Source organism: Paroedura picta, chromosome 12 (genome assembly GCF_049243985.1).
Source record: "Paroedura picta isolate Pp20150507F chromosome 12, Ppicta_v3.0, whole genome shotgun sequence".
NCBI lineage: Eukaryota > Metazoa > Chordata > Lepidosauria > Squamata > Gekkonidae > Paroedura > Paroedura picta.
The window spans coordinates 46,005,993-46,019,915 of NC_135380.1; the positions used below are offsets into that span (position 1 = coordinate 46,005,993).

General features: G+C 42.8%; 1 long non-coding RNA gene across 3 annotated transcripts in view; it reads right to left on the bottom strand.

The window, feature by feature from the left end:
• Window positions 1-13,923, bottom strand: part of LOC143822115 (uncharacterized) — a 74,756-nt gene that overhangs the window by 54,519 nt on the left and 6,314 nt on the right. Inside the window, exons 1-2 of one of the 3 annotated variants that reach the window (XR_013226049.1) lie at window positions 8,585-8,966; window positions 3,765-3,970 (exon numbers count right to left, since the gene is read on the bottom strand). The exons of 1 other annotated variant lie outside the window; for it this stretch is intronic. This is a non-coding gene — a long non-coding RNA (uncharacterized LOC143822115). Of the gene's footprint in view, window positions 1-3,764; window positions 3,971-8,584; window positions 8,967-13,923 lie in introns of those variants that run through there. One more of the 3 variants, XR_013226050.1, reaches the window with a different exon arrangement.

Below are 13,923 nucleotides of genomic sequence, written 5' to 3' on the forward strand. Positions count from 1 at the left end.
TTGTGTTCAACCCACAGTAAATTCTCTAGGCTCTCCGACTTTCTCTAATGCCAACAGCAGACCATCTTTGGACATTACATTTACCTCACAGAATGGCACAAAAATTCAGATATGCTTTACTGCCACAAAGTTGACATATCTACGCCACAAACTGTTATCACTTTTATGCCACTTTAACTGTTGACATGTCCCACTGAGTCTCAGTTCAGACACAATGTCAACCATGGTTTACTAGTTAAACTATGAGAAAAAAGTTTGATATCACAGGCTGAGCAGTATTTTGTCTTAAATAGACAAAATACAAAGCTAGGATTAGCCCAAATATTTCTCCTTCAAAATCTCTGATAGAAGTCTATTTTGATGTGATGTCTCAAAAGAAGACAGATTTTACAAAGACTTGGTGGATTTATCACGTTTGATAAGAGATGACAAGAGATGGGCAGGAAGGCAAGAAGGTTTCCTTATATGCAGTTAGCCTTGAGGATGAAAGAGGATTTAAAAGTTTGTGATGGGAGACTTGACTGAAACTGAAGCTGAATTAATGCTGAATAAACCCCACTCACTGGGGAGAGTGTATAAATACTTCTTAAAATTAGAGACTGAAGCAGAGCATAGTGAGATGGGTGCAGAACATTGAGAAAGAGTTAATTCTTGATGTCAACTATTGAGGGAGCATTGGTATGTTTTATAAGGTCTGACCAATTTGATAGAAGTGATTGGAGATGTCATGAGGCTGTGGGTTCTTTCTAATATATGTGGTGGTCATGTGGGATGGCTAAAAGATTTTAGATAAAAATTCATGAGAAACTTGAGTGGTTACTAGGCATTAAGTTCCCTTTTGATCTGAAGAATATGTGGTTAGGTATTTTTCCTGTGAATTTGTCTGTATTTGCCAGAGAGGTTTTTTTTTTCCTGTGTCAACAACAGCCAGACTTCTCATCACTGTAAGATGGAAACAACAAGATTTACCCAAGGTGGATTCCTGGTTTGTAAAATTAAGAGAATATGCAGTGATGGCTAGATTTACTAATTTGATGAACAGAAGACCACCTGAAGAATTACATGAATGCTGGGATTTCTTAAACTATGGTGAAGTGTAAGGTGTTAGAATATTAGTAATTGTTACATTTCTGATTTCTTTTTTTTTTGATAATTGAATACAATTTTATAAAATGAAAGAAGAGTTTAAGTCTAGTGGCATCTTGACCAACGATGTGTTACTATCCACCACATAATCCTTGCGTGCGCTCTTTTCAAAGATCCCTGTTGTAAATTTTTACTAAACTTTATACAACCTAGGAACTATGTGAGCAAGGAATCGATTATTAAATGCCTACTGAGGGATACTGTACCCAAAACAACTTTTACTGTTTCAAAATTTCTTGCAGAAATTTTCAAGGTCAAATTGTTCCTTTCAATACATTTTATCTTGTGTGGTTATCTTACTTTTACTCTGGCTAATTCTTATCAATTGTATTTACTGTGCTTATTAATGGCTACTGTCTGTAGCCCTACTGAGTGTACCTTTTAACTAACATACCAATAAAGTTTTGATTGGTACAAGCTTTTGTGTGCATGCACCTTTCTTCAAATTTGAACTATGGTTAGTTTGTGAAACCCAGTTTTGGCTTTCCATAATTTCCTCTGCAGGGCAGATCCAAATTACAATCCTGGTTTGTCTCAACAAATGCTAGTTTCATAACCTTTGCACTTTTCCCTGTCTCCCCTGCCAAAAAAATCTATCTGCCATTGTAGTTGGTGTGGCACTGGGTCTTATTAGGATTACTGGCCAGCAGATTTTGGTGGGTCTGGCCCTTTTCCTACCTCCCAAACTCAAAACAAACCCTGTACTACTTTCTATGTGGCTTGCTTGCCTCAAGGTATGACGCTGCTCAACAAATTGTGGCACAAGGACGCAAGATTGCCTCAAACCTGGGAGGCAGGTTGGATACACATTTTTCTTGGATGCTTTAGGATGCTTTGGGCTGATCCTGCGTTGAGCAGGGGATTGGACTAAGAAGAAGAAGAAGAAGAGTTGGTTCTTATATGCCGCTTTTCCCTACCCAAAGGAGGCTCAAAGCGGCTTACAGTCGCCTTCCCTTTCCTCTCCCCACAACAGAAACCCTGTGAGGTGGGTGAGGCTGAGAGAATGCTGATATCACTGCCCGGTCAGAATAGTCCGCACTCCTTACCACTACACCAAACTGGCTCTCTAAATGGCCTGTATGGCCCCTTCCAACTCTATGATTCTAAACAAGAAGCAGACAAACCAGGATTTGTTATTTCAGCTTGTTAAGCAAGCCAGTGTTTAAGAAACTAGTTTACTCTGGCAGCTGAATGCTTCCTATGGAAGGTGCCATGTAAGCTGATACTGCAATCACCATCATCATCATCATCACCACCACCACCACTGAAGACAGCTGGCAATCAACATCAACACTCAAAGCCAATCAAAAGAATAGCAGCAAAATGAATTGAAAACTAATGGAACATATCCATGGAAAAAATCCATAAATATTTAGAAGAAATTGTTCTTTTGATTACAAGCACGGATAAATAGGGCAGACAGACTTCACCACATAGACTAGAAGATGATAATGTTTGACTGAGGAAGGATGTTGCCACCAACATGGAGAAAAAAGGTCCTGTCACTTTAACTTAATGGGGCATTATTGTGAGGTTCCAGAAAAGCAAACTCTTGATTGGAGCAAAATATTTCATTTATTGAGTAAGAAAGCACACTCAGCAAGGCATTGTCAAAACTGAGGGGAAAAGTCTCAGTCACTGCATATAGCCCTGACCCTGCTCCCCACACCCCACTCCGTGCGAATCCAGAGAAAGCGGGAAAACACAAAAGAGTCTCAACAATCCATTTGAGGGATCCCAAGGATGAGTTCTGGAGGGGAGGGAAGAATACAGAGGTGAGAGGTACAGGGAAGGGAGGGAAAGAACGCAGAAAAGAGCATCAGGGCAACGAAGGGGAATAAAGAGAACATAAGGTCAATAGACATGGCAAACAGGACAGGTCAACTACAACCCCCACAGGGCTAGCACTCTAAAAGATCCAGCTAAATAAACATCCCTAAATAATGGCAGAAACTACAGGATTCTGACACAGATTGCCCAATATATGAATCTTTGACTTGGTGCAAAAGATCAAGATTACTTGAAAGCAAGCACATTAACCTAAACAATTCCTTGTCAGAACTGAGGCAAAGCAATACAGGTTCATACTTTCGAACCCCCTTCCATGAGAACCCAAGAAACGGCAGGAGATCTTCAAAGCCTAAACATTCCTGCTATTAAAGGGATGCCCAAGGACACTTGTCTACACTCCCAGAACCAGGTGAAGACAAATGGAGAGGTGGGTGTGAAATCAGAGTGGGCAATTTAGGCAATAAACTCATACAGGAATTCCTAATATCTACATTTCTAACATACTAAAATATATGGCAGAAGTCTGCCAGTTCTGACAGTTATTTACTAGGTGATGATATTGACTTCTATGCCATGAAAAGTTTTTGTAGCTCTTTTCCACACCTTAAGCTTCTAATCAAGAGGCAGAACATTTTTCTTCAGGCTGCTGGGAACTCTAAGAAAAGACTCTCTGATAACCAGTAGTTGAACATCTGAAGGCAAGAGTGAATCAGGGCCTCTGACTTAGCTTTTACCTGACAGAGAGATCCATAAACTATCCTCTTCGCTCTCAGACTGCATAAGGAGAAAGAGTGTTCCTCAGGATCCTGAGTGAATGTAGGACTTACCCACAGCATCTTCCTCTTGCTGGGACAGAGCAGCACTTTATCAGTCTGCATCAAATCTATTACTGACTCCAAGCACCTGTTCAGAACATCCTTGCTTCAAATCACTCAAGTGACAATCACAGCCCAAACAGACCTGTTGCAGGTCAAATATTGCCATCAGGTGGCTAAATTCCACATTAAGATAGCTGTAGTTGGACTAAGGCCTCCTGGAAAGAGAAAAGGGAGGGGTGTCATTTATCACTCCACATTCTCAAGAGTCCAGGCGTAACCCATTACATTTTTGTTTTAATAATTTCCATCGAACAGTTTCAGATTTAGGCCTAGGGAGCCAAAGATTACTGAGCATGAGCAGTAAGTTCAGTTGCTCACATAATATTAAGTTACAAAAGCCCCACCCCTTTGTCAGTCTGGCCCTGCAGCAGGAGAGAAAAAGCCAAGAGAAAGCCCAGAGTTTGACAAACCCATGAATAGCAGCAGCAAGTTGCCTCTTGAAGCCGCAGATAAGAGGCAGCAGCCGCACACTTCTGGACTTTCTCTTTTTTTGTGTTACTGGTCATTGTTCGTTAGGGTTGGCTCTGCTCTGAGTGCCCTTTTGGAAGGACACTGAACATTTCTTTTCCATTAATGTTGCTATGCTCATCGTCTTTGTGATTTTGTTATATATCTAGTTTTGAAGTTCTGGAGTTGATGATAAATATTGATATATTGCTATTTAATGTCTGAAATGTTTTTTCTCTATTTTGAAGCAATTTTCCATCTTGTCACCATAAAGGGGACTCCTAGGTGTATTCTGCAAGGGGCTTTTTATCCACCCCCAGGTTGAATGAATCCCTCCTGTCTACACTGAATTTGATTTCCATTTTGATTTTGGGCATTTTAAATTTTCCCTCTGCAACATGCATGATTGATACGGAGGGACTCTACCTTTCCCCCATGATATCCAGTAGATATAATCCTCAATAGTGTTGGATATCTCCTGACTTGTGATATCTCCTGACTTGTGAGGCTGTAAACAGGAACTCTCTTTACCATAGAGCTAGTGAGATAGATAGGGACACTGATGGCTCACCTTTGATCTCACTGAGATTTGTTTGTTGACATGTCTTTCTTTGTTTGTTGTTTTCTGACCACATGCACTCTGCCTCCTGCTGCGTTGTTTGCTGTACCAAGGCATTCTGCTAACTTTCTGGATATTAACACTTTACCAGTGCTTAATATCCTTCAGGTTTTGAGCCCAGGCTCACACTTTTATGATTTATTATACTTTGATGCTGGTCAATTACCGTAAATAAAATAAGCTAATATATGATTTATGATTTTTTTTTTGCTAAAAGGCAGATGTTCTTGTTGGGAGTGGCAGAGAAATTTTTGAGTAACTTGTGAAACCCATTCAGCTCAGCAACTCAGAAGCTTGATTGCTTAAGAAAAGATAATTACCATGAGTGGCACGGATGCCTGATGCTCGTTCTTAGAGCAGACAGCCTTCGAGACATTGTACGGACCCCCCCCCCCCCGCCATTCCAGCTATGGATGCCACAGAAGGAGTGAAAAAGGAATATTTGCAATGGGAGCAGAACAACACAAAAGCTTCCATACTACTGACCTCAGTATGTATGATGGATTTTCCAGAATTACTATGCCTAAATACAGCCCACAAAATGTTAAAGTTTCTGGAATCATGTCTATGCAAAAAGGGCTGGACATATTCCTCTGGGCTCATTAAGCAATTACATTGGATGAGATTTAAAGGAGAGTCATTTGAAGTATATGTGTTAACTATGAAAGGACTATTTCGAGAACTAGAGAGCTCAAGGGAGGCTCATGCGAAATTTTGTTATCAATACCTTACTCGTTTAATCCCACAATAGTTATATTCGAGAAAAACAGGATATAACCTTTGGTCAAGCTGTGGAAATGCTATCAGATGAGATTTTGGGGGAGAAAAGTGTTGAAAGCAAATGACGAAGGGGAGAGTCTTACAGCTGCATTTGCTTACAAAGTTGATTTGCAAGGAAGGAAGCAAACAAAATGCTTCTGAAGGAACCCATTCCACAGGGGCAATTATCATCATTTGCATGGCAATAAAAATGTAGCCATTGAAACCAGAGGTGGATGGCAAGGTCACATGACAGACACTGACCAGAGATCAAATATTAATAGAGTTGGCTATTCTGGCCACAAGGGGCAGCAAAGATCAACTTCAGACCAGTTGGCAAGCGTCAGGCAGACAGAGATGCAGAAAGACAGCAGACAGCAAAGAGACAGACAGACCAAATGTCACTTTTGTGATCAATTTGGACATAAGGTTTTTCAATGTAATCCTGAAAATTAAAGTGACGTATGCTACCATGAGGAAGTCTTACTGTGTCAGCTTGAATCAGACAAACAGTAAATATATTCTTTCCTGATTCTGGATGTACAAACCATATCTCCAACACTGCAGAATTCTTTTATGAACTGTTTAATATCCCTGAGATACCTGTGTTTATTGGAAATGGGCTTTCTCTTAAAGCAACCAAGAAAGGACATGTTATTTTACCTTGTTCACTACCAGATAGTTCATATGAACTGCTAATTCCAGAATTTACATCTTGTCTTCTTTCAATATCTCAACTGCACAAAGAGGGATATAGAGTCACATTTGAAACTGGTGAATGTTATGTATACAGAAATCAGCTCTGTCTCACAAGAATTGAATATAAAGGCCTGTTTCAAGTGCATGAAGTAGGGGTCTTCAAGTCCAAGACTTTGATGGAAAAAAAGATGCTGTGAATTTAGCAGAAACCTGTGATCATTCCATGTGTGACCAGGTGTGGCACAAAAGACTTGCACATTGTTACTCTGAATTTGTTATGAAGAGAAATCAACTAGTTGAAGGTCGATTTTGTGACTTTTACTGATGATAAAACTAATTGTGAATCTTGCTAATTTCCAAAGCAGTGAGAGCACCTATCCCAAGGAGAAGTGAAGGGGAAACAACTAAACCTCTTCAGCTGATCCATACTGATATCTGCGGTCCACTACCTGAGACTATAGGTAAAAATTGGTATTTTATGACAGTAATTGATGATTTCTCATGTTATTGTGTTGTCTATCTATTAAAGCGCAAGTCAGAGATGCTCCTGCACCTAAAAGACTATGTGGCCATGACAAGGAACAAATTCCAGAAAAATGCACAAGTACTATGCTCTGATAATGCAGGAGAACTGATGTCCAAAGAAACACAGCTGTACCTGACAAGCGAAGATATCCAACACCAGACAAGCATTCCCTACAATCTGGAACAGAACGGAGTTGCTGAAAGGAAGAACAGAACACTGCTAGATGCGGTATGATCTATGCTAACATATGCCAATCTACCGGCAGAACTCTGGGGAGAAGCAGTCATGAATGCAGCATACACGCAGAACAGGCTGTACGCAGAAAAGGCCACTGAGCATATACCCTAGGAACTGTGGCATGGGCACAAACCGTTTGTTGGACATTTGTGCACTTTTGGTTGCACAGCATATGCACACATACCAAAAGAGAAAAGGCACAAAGTAGACGCTAGGGCTCAAAGGGGCATTATGAAAGGCTATGCAGCTCAGTCTAAAGCCTATAGGATTCTTGACCCTGTCACACAAGAGAGGTAACCATATCGAGATCAGTCCACTTCAAGGAAGGTTCACCTTTGATCTCACTGACCAGTCCCTAGAGGGTAATTTCCTGTTTCCTGTTGCAGATATGTTGCTGTCTGCAAATCATTTGAAAATATTTCTGTGGTGTCACTTCCTATTCTTTGAGAGTGGCCTGGTGATGTAACATCTGGCAGGAATGTCTGGATAATATAACTTCTGGTGACTTTTCAGGGGTGTCACAGAAAGGAGTGGCTTGCTGATATCACTTCTGGAATTTCTTGAAGTCTGAATAATGTTTCAGGGGTTTCTCCAAGGTAAAAAGGTTGAGAAGGGCTGCTGTAACCCATGGGAAGGTGTGGCCAATGTAACCAAGAGCCAGCTTTGTGCAATGGTTAGGAGTGTGGACTTCTAATCTGGTGAGCTGGGTTTGATTCTCTGCCCCTCCCCGCACATGCAACCACTGGGTGACCTTGGGCTTGCCACAGCACTGATAAAGCTGTTCTGACAGAGCTGTTCTCTCAGCCTCACCTGCCAGTCTGTTGTGGGGAGAGGAAAGGGAAGGTGAATGTAAGCTGCTGAGACTCCGTTGGGTAGAGAAAAGCGGCATAGAGGAACCAACTCTTCTATTTCTTCTTCTGTGAGAGCATGATCTTAACCTTTTCCTTCCCAGATTCTTCAGCATGCAGAGTTAGAGTATCCAGCACCCCTTCTTAATGTTGCATGCTAGAATTCTCAGGTTTGGTTAATCAAATAGTTCTCCACATACTTCAGCAGATTCTATATAGTCAGACTCTGTAGAAGACAAACTTACTGTAGTTTGCTTTTTACAGGCCCAGGAGATTAGTCCCCCTCTTATAGGAATCATAAAATCATAGAGTTGGGTCATCTAGTCCAATCCAACCTCCTGCACTATGCAGGAACTCACAACTACCTGCCCACCCATGATGACCCCAATTTCATGCCCAAGTGATCCCTTCACAAAAAATCTCCAGAATCCAGCCTGGCCTGGAGGAAATTCACCTACCATCCCGCAGCGGCAATTAGCAATCCCCTAGGTATGGAAGGAAGCACAAGAGACAAACACTGGTTCACCCCTTCCTGCCCACACACTCACAATCTGCCTAAGTTCATAAAAACCAACATATCTGCCAGGTGACTATCTAGCCTCTACTTAAAAACTGCCAAAGAAGGAGAACTCACCACCTCCAGAGGAAGCCTGTTCCACTCAGGTACCGCTCGGTCAGAAACTTCATCCGGGTGTTTAGCTGAAATTTTTTTGAATTAATCTCAATGCTTTGGTTCTAGTCTGCAGAAAACAGTTCTGCTCCATCTTTTCTGTGACAACCCTTCTAGTACTTGAAGATCCCCTCTCAGTCACCTCCTCTCCAGGCTAAACAGACCAAGCTCCCCCAACTTTTCCTCATACATCTTGGTCTCCAAACCACTCACCATCTTCGTAGCCCTCCTCTGGACATGCTCCAGTTTCTCTACATCTTTCTTTAGTTGTGGTGCCCAAAACTGAACATAGTACTCCAACTGAAGTCTAACAAGAGCGGAGTAAAGTGGTAACATCACCTTCCGTGATCTGGATACTATACTTCTTTTAATACAACCCAAAATCCGTTTGCCCTTTTAGCTACTGAGTCACACTGCTGACTCATGTCTACCCATTTGTGGATTTATAGTCTAAACCAGCCTTTCTCAACCTTTTGACTATGGAGAAACCTCTGAAATATTATTCAGGCTTCGAGTAACCTTGAAGGTGATGTTAGCTGGCCATGCCTCCCTGCCATGCCCCTAGAAGTCACATGCTTACAGCGTGCATGGCACCATCTGCTTGTTAAATAAGACATTATTTAACGATGACTCGCCAGCTGCCAGCTAAATGGGTCTGTTCGTTAGGAAGAATCAAGGCATATTCGTTGCAACATGTTTTTTTTTTTACTTTTCTTAAAGGGAAAGGGGCTTTCCCGGAGCATGATAACAACCGCCCATTGGCTGTTCGTTTGACTGAAGGCCAGGGACGGGACAAAGCACAGGAAAAATTGCTTCCTGTCTAGTGATTTTTGCAAGACCAGAAACCTGTGGGAAACGAATGAAACGCTACTGAATTCCACTAAAAAAGCAGGTATGCATAACGCCGAGATTGCACTTTTAAAAATAGCGTTTCCACTTTGTGGGACCAATTGGCAATATTGGTCCTTGTGCGGAAACACCCCTAGAATTCCTTCTAGGCTCTTAAGCTGTCTGGGAATTTTCAAAAATGAAAGTCTCACTAATCCCATTTTTGATTATTCAGAGGTCCAGTTCCTTGCATCTCTCTTGTTTCTTCTTCTTCTTCTAGGATTCCAGCAGCTCCTTTTGCTTCAAGGGGTATATGAAATCTTTAAAACCAATTTCTATACTTTTCAGCTGTAAGTTTTGTGATCTCTAAATATCTGCTTAATTCAGCATCCTTATTGCAGCAACATGGAGAAGAACAACAAGGAAAAAAGTAAAGATACAAAAGGGGTCTGCTCATCAAAGACTTTGTCCTTTTCAAACATTAAGCTTAACCTAAGCTTAGTAAGGGGAAAATGCTGTTCAAATCAATTATGAAGATCATGTGACTGCAATAGTAACAAAAGAAATTTTACTAACAAAAACAGAAGTCCATCTCACATTTCAAAACGTGCAACAGGTCAAAGCTCAAGAAAGAGAGAGAAGAAGAGTTGTCCTATTTAAGATGAAACAGAAGGCAAGCATGAGCCAGAGGTTCAACATTGAATTGATGAGTGAGGCCAAATGCCAAGTGTACCTGCAAGAAATCTCAGTCCTTCTCCACCCCCCAGATCTTCTTGCATGCAGAGTGACAATGGGCAACACATAGCTGGTATTGGCAAGGGACACTTGCATGCAATGTGACTTGGAATTGAGAATTCCTCAGCTATGCAGCTGACTATGAACCAGTCACTTTCTTTAAGATGAATTTACCATACAGGGCTGTCAGTGAGGGCAAAATGGGTGTGGAGGAATTTGTTTTTTATTTTTCTATTTCTATTTATTAACTGCCATTCCAGGACCCTGCTGGCTCACAGGCCGCCCTAGATAAGGGTGGGATACTCATATGCTCAACAAATGCTCAATAAATATCAATCACATCACATCTTTAACCGGTCCTATTAAATAAAAGAGTAAGGCCACCTGGGGAGGAGTTAGGGCGGGCCCTGTCCAGGATAAAAACTCAGAGGGCCCAATCAGGAGCCGCGAAGCAGTAGACCTGTGCAGTAGACCTCAAGTCTTTCAATTCAACAACAACCTGTGTGGGAAGCCTTAAATGTTTCTTCTCTACCACAACCCTGTCCAAAGTTGCCCTTTCTGCCTGGGGAGCTGATCTTTATACTCTGCAAGTGAGCTGTAATTCCAGGAGCTCTCCAGGCCACACCTGTAGGTTGGCTACCCCTGGGTTGGAAATATTCCTGGAGGTTTGGAGGTGGGACTTCAAAATCGTACAATGCCTCAGAGTCCAGCCTTCAAATGAGCCATTTTTGCCTGCAGTTGGTAGGAAATGGTGCAGGAGTGTCCCTCCTGGCCTATGGGTTATGGCCAGCCCTTACCAGCAACTCTTTGTATTCTGGGGTGCAGACAGGCAGACCAGCATCAGTCCTGTGAGTCTGGAAAGTGCAGGAAGATCTAAATAAATATTTACAGCCTGAAACTAAATAGAGAACAAGTAAATGTCTGGAGACACATCGTAACTGAAATAGTAACTGGCAAATAACCTTGGCCTGGCAAATAAAAAAAACAGTATAAAAAACCTTACTAAGGTCAAGACTGCTGTGCACAGACAGTCTTACTCTTAGGGTTGCCAGCTTCCCTGTGAGGCTCGCTACTCCACCTCCCTCGTGGGGAGTCTGCTATGAGGAGAGAAGGGGAAGACAATTGGAAAATGCTTTGAGACACCTGAGGCCTGCTGGGTCACTGCGGCCCATTCCCAGTTCTCTCAGATCTCTCACAACCCCACATACCTCACAGGTTGACTATTGTGGAGAGACAAATGGAAAAGGTGTTTGTAAACCGCGTTGAGACTCCTTTGGGTAGTAACCAATAGGGTACAAAAATCCGTTCTTCTAAGGAGCAAACATGAAAGAAGCATGTGGGCACATAACATTTTACCAACAGTGAAAACATGGGAGACAGAAGGAACAGGGTGGACACCTGTGTACTGTGACTACCCCATGTGTATTAGGGCAGAGGGGCATTTCGGTGAATGTGGCCTAATTCACACAAGAAAGGAAATGATGCAGAACTGGGGGGAATTGGTTGCCATGTAATCTTCCCCTAAGAAGAGTCTCCAGTCTGATTTTCCCTTCACATATCTGAGGACATGGCTCTGGAAAGCTCATCTGTAACCACTATGCCAAAATTCCCAAAGGTCAGTCCTCTCCCACACTCAACGAACATTCCAAACCACAGGTTCTTGACACCCATATCTCCACACCCATACCCTCATTTGCCACCACCCCACCACAACCTCCCACACAACACACACATTCAACCCCATGCCCTTACAGACTGGACAACTCCTCCCCTTCCTCTTCCCACTGCCAAGCTCTAGCGCCCATTGTCTTCTTGGAGACAACAGGCTTTGCCCCTAGTCTTATTTATAATTGTGTTACACCTTTCCAGGCATGACTACTCTGCAGGAAACAGCTGTGTCTGGAAGCCACACTGGAAACAGGAATTCTGTGAGTCAGCCTTTCAACTGAACCATGACATAAAATTCACAAGGAGGAAGAACGGGGGAAATGCCATTTTGAAAAGAGGCTTTAGGAGCGAAGGGAGTGGATTATCACGTCAGCCCATGCCATGCATGGTCCAGAACGCTCTGAAAGGCGCCACTTGATCTATGAAGTGAATAACAAGCCAGGTAGACTGTGGAGAGAATCAGCAGGCTGATGTGAGGACACAGCAACAGCATTATGGCACTGTGGTCTGTGTGGGTGTTTCTGGAAAGCTACGTTACAGCAATTGGCTGTTCTCACATTTTCATCAGCCTCAGGACTTTTGCGAAATACAAAATTAAAAACCCAAAGTAAGTTTCTAGCTCTCATGGCTATTGATAGAGGAAGAAAACCTAGGTATTGATTTGTTCAACGTGGCTTAAATCATGTTGTTCTCACAGCGGCCCTGTGAGGTAGGTTAGATTGACTGTGCGCAGCTGGCCCAAGGACACCGCGCAAGCTTCTATGAAGGGACCCCAATCTCCAGGTAAGACCTGGGGATCTCCTGGAATCACAGACTGCAGAGATCAGTTCCCCCTGGAGAAACTGGATACTCTGGAGGGTGGACTCTGTGGCAATGTACCCCAGTGAGGTCCCATCCTCCCCAAGCTGTACCCCCAAATATCCAGAAGTTTCCCAACTTAGAGCTGGTCACCTTCCTCTTTCCCCTCCTCAGTGGCCGGGGAGGACATACTTCAACTGCAGAGCAGAGATTTGAATCTATGTCTCCCAGGTCCTAGTATGATACTCCAAACACCACATTGCCTGTCTAGTACTTGCTCAAGCTTCTGTATCTTGGGAGCGGGAGAGGATATGACATGGAGCTGAAAGGCCATTAAGGCCGCAAAGTCCCCCTACTCAAGGGGACCTAGGAGGAAATGAAATAGTATCACTGGAGAGAACAAACTTCACCTGAAAGGGAAAACGTATTTTCTTTCTTTCTATTGCTGTTTGTTCTACCCAGCTGTCTCCAACAGGTTTTTTTTTCTGAACTAAGGTTGCCAACCTCCAGGTGGGGCCTGGAATTCTCCCAGCATTACAACCAAGTTCCAGACTACAAAGATCATTTCTTTGTTAAAAATGGCTGCTTAGGAAGGTGGACTGTATGGTATTATGCTCTTCTGACGTCCCTCCCCAAACCCCATCCTCCACCACTAAATCTCCAGTTATTTTTCAGTCTGGTGTCAGAGCAGAATAACAATGTAGCATAAACCAAGCAAACTCCAGATCCACAAGCCCCAACCATGGTTTCCCCTTCTGAAGTCCTCTGTGCTTCTTTCCTGTTTCTCTTCTCCTTTGGCTTTGGTACACCTTCTATATTTATTTCTAGGATCCCAAATATGATGCCAGTGGGAGCCATTACACTTGCTGACACTTTTTCTAGAATGAGCCGTGGGTTTTTAGGAAGTTGGTGGGGTCAGATAGGGCTTTAGCATGGAAAGGCTTCTGGTTGACTAGTAAGAGATTTGATTGGCTGTACAAAAATTTTAAATGTTGCTCTGGCAGCAGCTGCCAGTAAAGCACAAGGATCTACAGCAGAGGTGACCTAACTGTGGCTCCCCAGCTGTCCATGGACTACAGTTCACAGGAGAACCTGCCAGCATGGCAAATGTCTGTTGCAGCTTACCTTCAGTCACACAATGATGAGGATGGTGACGGCTGCTACCAAAGTAAAATTTACACAACTCAGTCTCCAATGGTCTATCAGAAGTCTTGCTGGACAAAAGGCGTACCTGACCCCAACCTAGGGATGCCAGCCTCAAGGTGGGATCTAGG